The following is a 4,652-nucleotide window of genomic DNA, read 5'->3' as shown; positions in this document are numbered from 1 at the left end:
TGTTTGTTGCCCCATAATTACCTTTGTAATATTTGGCGTCCACCGAACAATTTTGTTTCAATTTTGAAAACTTTTATTGTTTTGACTTTAATTCAAATTTGAATTTGGTTTGGTTTCGAGCTAACACGAGATTATCAACAATAAATCGAGGTACGTGGCACCATTACCAGAGGGTTAATGTAGCTTGATTACCCGGGCGTCACACTGAGTAACCCTAAGGCACCATTACCAGAGGGTTAATGTAGCTTGAACTTCAAATACCCAGAATTTGGGAAGGATCCAAGGAACATCGTGCTGGGCGCGAGCACCGATGCAGGTGGGGCTGGAGGAGGATCAACCTCTAGTAAGCTCCCTCTAGTAAGATATTGATTGTACTCAGTTTGTTGATGTGGTGTGAAAAGAAAAAACAACTTGCACGATACCTCATTCGAAGCACAAAGCTCACATAAAGCTGCAATACTGCAGTGCTTGCCAAGTGTATTTAGTGCTGATTGCATTTGGCACTGTACATATCCTGGATATCCATCCTGTCATTGGGTAGAGCAAATACTGATTAGATTTTTTTCAGAGGTATGTGTTCCACATTTATGACTGTTCTGATCGGGAGGTGCTACATGTCACAACATCATTAGCTGAATCTTTGATTCTGTTATCTGTTTTCTGTTCAGGAATGATGTGGTATGCTAGTTTTACCATTGCATGTGCAAACTAACTTCATATCAGTTTTACTCAGGTATTTCTCTGTTTCAACAGCTCTGTTAAAATCAGATGCTAATTATTTTTAATCCACTGTTCCTTTTTTTTGTATGTCTATGTTTGGTTTGAGCCTAAGTTGACCCTACGAAATATTTGGCACTAGCTAAAATTTGGCCGAGGTTTTGCTACGTTGACAAGAATATGAAATAGAGTTGGCAAGTTGGTACGGGCCTGCCAAAAAAAGTTGTAATCATTGAAAGAAGCATAAGTTGTTTGGCTATGGCCAATTTTTTTATAAGGCTGATTTTGGGTACCAACCAAACATACCCATAAGGCGCAGCATATGCCACCTGAGAAAGATTATTAGTTATCATGTCTGTTATTATGAAGTACACCATATGCTTCCCCTGTCCGTGTTTATAACTATATTTAAATAAATTTACGGAGTAGATTCTGCAATAGTTAGTTGACAGACTCACTTAGTCGGTCTGAAACTTTTAGGATTCTGCTTTTCATTGTTTTGAGGGTATGACTCAAAAACTTTGTCTGGCTTTGCTGTGTAATTTGACCAGTTATTTCCCCCTGTTCCTCCCGAATACACCCTCCGCTTCTTGCATGTCTACTTTTACTTTCTGTAACAAAATTGGTCCAGGTAGGCTGTTTAGGCCCTCTGCTTCCTGCATGTCTACTTTCTGCACAAATTAGTATTTGTATACTGTTTTACATTTAGCATAATTTCCTTACACGGTGTAACTGTAGGGATGTCTTCTTCAATCATCTAAATATCATTGCTGCAGCCTGCTGACTGCAGGGTTTGTCTGCTTGATTCATTTGTGAAATTCTGAATACCATTAGCTTGAGTATGATGTACAGGTAGTTCTTTGGTGGGAGGTTCTTATTGCTACGAGATCCATCTTAGGTCAATATTCAATCAGAGCAATATTGTATGTTTATTTGTTTTTTCCATCTATGAATGCATAAGTGCTTCCTTTTGCCTTTCAGTACTCCACATGGGCTTCACATGGTAAGTAAAATTGATCAGGTGCATCCTGATCGAGCCATTGACCCCCTTGGAATTATATGTTCTGTGAGCAAGTTGACATACCAGTTTCTCTGGTACAGTAGAACTTATTTATGGCTTGTTGGTCTCTTCTCGTCAAATGTTCTGTCAAATGTTCTGACCAAAGGTTTAGTGTTTATCCTTCATTTGCAAGAATACTAGGTGTCGGCTATGATTTTGAACACCGAGGGATAGACCTAGGAACAAATGAACCACACAAATTGCACAAAGAATTTCACTCGAATCACCAGTTACATATTTTAGACAAGTTAGTGGCTGGCCCATTGTATCAGTGTGCTATATTTGGTAGGCTTTGACATGAACTTTTGGAATTGCTGTGTTCCGGATGCATCATCATCATCGTCCTGACGGTGCACACAGACAGATACCCTTAGCCTTTCAGGAGGCTTTAAGAATGTAAAATTTGGTTGATTAGATCAATGTTTCGGCAATTTGAATTTGACCTATTCTCCAATCCATCCACCTGTTCTTTTTCCTGTGCAATATTCATATGCAGGAACCATGCAGTGCGATTTAACTCGTGAAGATGGTCGAATCATATTTCTGTGTGAACAAAGAAGCTGTAGTTATTTGTGTAGATGTTCGTATAGTGTACTTATGTACAGAGTTTGGTGGTAACATGCAAAAGGATTCAGATTTGTGAAGTTAACTAGGAGTAAATTATATGTTTAGAAACATGCCTTTTCTTGCTCACGGAGTTTCGGGTCCTGCAGAGGGCTGGGGTAGTACATATCATGACTGTTATGATGAAATAGCCATACACTTCCACTATGAGGTTTACAATATTTAAATAATTCAGGAAATAGGTTCCTGTAATAGCTAGCTGGCAAAACTCAGTCTGCCCTGCCACTTTTCTGTTTGTGCTGTTCTTTGTTCTGTGGGCCTGGCTCATAAACTTCACTAGGTATAACGTTTGCTAGTTGTAGCTCAATTTGGAGAGTAGTGAGGTGCGTGGCTGCTTTGGGGGGTGTACTTCCTCGGGTTCTCTTGCCTGGGAAACCATTTGTGATTGTGTGCTCCTTGTGGTGACGCCCGACCAATTATTTATGCTGCCTACACCCCTCTCACCCTCTGTTTCTTCCATGTCTACTTTCTGTGAGAAAATCGGTTTAGCTAGGCGGCTGTTTTCGGTTTTCTGTAGTTTTCTTATAAATGTGACTATGGAGTATGATATACATGCAATTCCTTATCTGGTTTCTTTGCATCGAGCTCAATGTAATATCAATATTTTTTGCTGCTGCTGTCATCAGACATCCTCACTTCACCTCAAACATTGCTCCCAGTGCTCGCCGCTCGGGCTGTGGAAGATGCTCCACTCCTGAGATCTCCGACCATCTGTTCGTTGATTGCCCTTTTGTCGACTCGCAACATTCTCTGAAAAGAGGGCTTGAGACCTATGGATTGTTCAAAACCCACTTGCTCTTCACCCACATACCTAGAGCAACATTCTTATTATCCTCCTTTGGCTTGTCTGGTCTAATCTGCCATATTTCTCTTTGTCGGCGACATCCTTTGGCATTGTGATGAAGATATTGCCTTGTCTTGTCGAAAAAAAAAGATTCGATAACACTGCTGGCTCTTGGCTAACTGAAGCTCGAAGCTTCCTGCTGTCCCTTCTCTCCTGATTTTTTGTTTTGTTTTGATGGACACTGAGTTGTAGGCTTGAGCCGCCCTATTATTATTGGGCCTCTTCTGTCCTCCATAGATATATCCAGAGGCATGATACTGTCAAATCTTCCTCCGAAGAAATTAGTGATGCACTTGCCAAGGAAGGAGAAGATTTAGAGATGATGCTAACATGTTGAGAACTTGTATTAATGCTCCAATAATTCCTAAAGTTCAATATTATTCTCCACAAATGTATTTAAGTTAAACTACTTAATTTTATTAACACGCTTGGTGAGCGGCAATATTAGGAACGCAAACTCATTAATTCAATAGTTTTATCGTTGGTTTAACTCTTTGTATTTTTGCCTTTTTTGTTCACACTTGTATTTATGTAATTTATGTTTCAGGTCCAAACGGAGTAGAAAAACTGTACTACAAACATTTTCCAGGGTAGACAACATGTTGGTGCCTGAAGCCACTCTGCGGGGCACGACAAAGACGGACCGGGATCAGGAGACTTGCCTCTTGGCAGTCACGGCGTAACATGCGCGCACCCATCTGCCGTTCAAATAAGATCCAATGGCACTGAGTGGCCCAAGTGAAAACAAGCCACTTCGTTCCTGATCCAAAGATTAACTAGATATAATTAGCTCACGAGGCTATAATCTCCTTACTTGTAAATGATGTAGCCATGTTGTTTAATTAATAAAGCAGATTTAACTTTTAAAAATATAGTGGACGGTTTGCCAGAATAGAATCTGCATCATGCTTGCTGAATTTGTACTCATTCTCCTTAAAACTGGGAACCGGCACAGATCAAGCATGCATCAATCGATTCATCAACACATCCAGCCATCAGCCACCCATTAGAGAGGTTAACAGAAGATCAATACTTGCACATCTTTAGGGCAGTTGACGATACAAACAAAAGATTCAATTTTCATCGCATTAGAGGTGAAACAGCGCTAACTAGTTAAGCTTTAAAATAGCTAAAAACAACACGAATAATCGCGAGTGGACATGCAGCCACGCGCGGCTGGTATCCACACCGCATGTTCTCCCATGATTCGTGCAGTTTGAATACGCATGAGCCGTATAAGGATTTTAACCAGTCGTATAAATATTCGGTGTTGCGTGTCTTCTGCACCTGACACGCGCAGTAAATGGCATGCAAGGCAGTGGAGGGCATTGAACCGAGGCATGGGCTCTCACGCATTAAACCAGCGAGCTGCCAACCCTCACACATCCTTGACTTTCAGCATCTAGT

General features: G+C 40.8%; 1 long non-coding RNA gene across 1 annotated transcript; it reads left to right on the top strand.

The window, feature by feature from the left end:
- The first annotated feature begins 365 nt into the window (after nucleotides 1-365).
- LOC123159570 (uncharacterized) lies at nucleotides 366-4,076 on the top strand. The gene is made up of 3 exons (XR_006479787.1): nucleotides 366-570; nucleotides 669-733; nucleotides 3,793-4,076. It is a non-coding gene; the product is annotated as an uncharacterized lncRNA (long non-coding RNA).
- The last annotated feature ends 576 nt before the right edge of the window (nucleotides 4,077-4,652 follow it).

Source organism: Triticum aestivum, chromosome 7B (assembly GCF_018294505.1).
Source record: "Triticum aestivum cultivar Chinese Spring chromosome 7B, IWGSC CS RefSeq v2.1, whole genome shotgun sequence".
NCBI classification, from domain to species: Eukaryota; Viridiplantae; Streptophyta; class Magnoliopsida; order Poales; family Poaceae; genus Triticum; species Triticum aestivum.
This window is presented reverse-complemented; position numbering and strand designations above follow the sequence as displayed.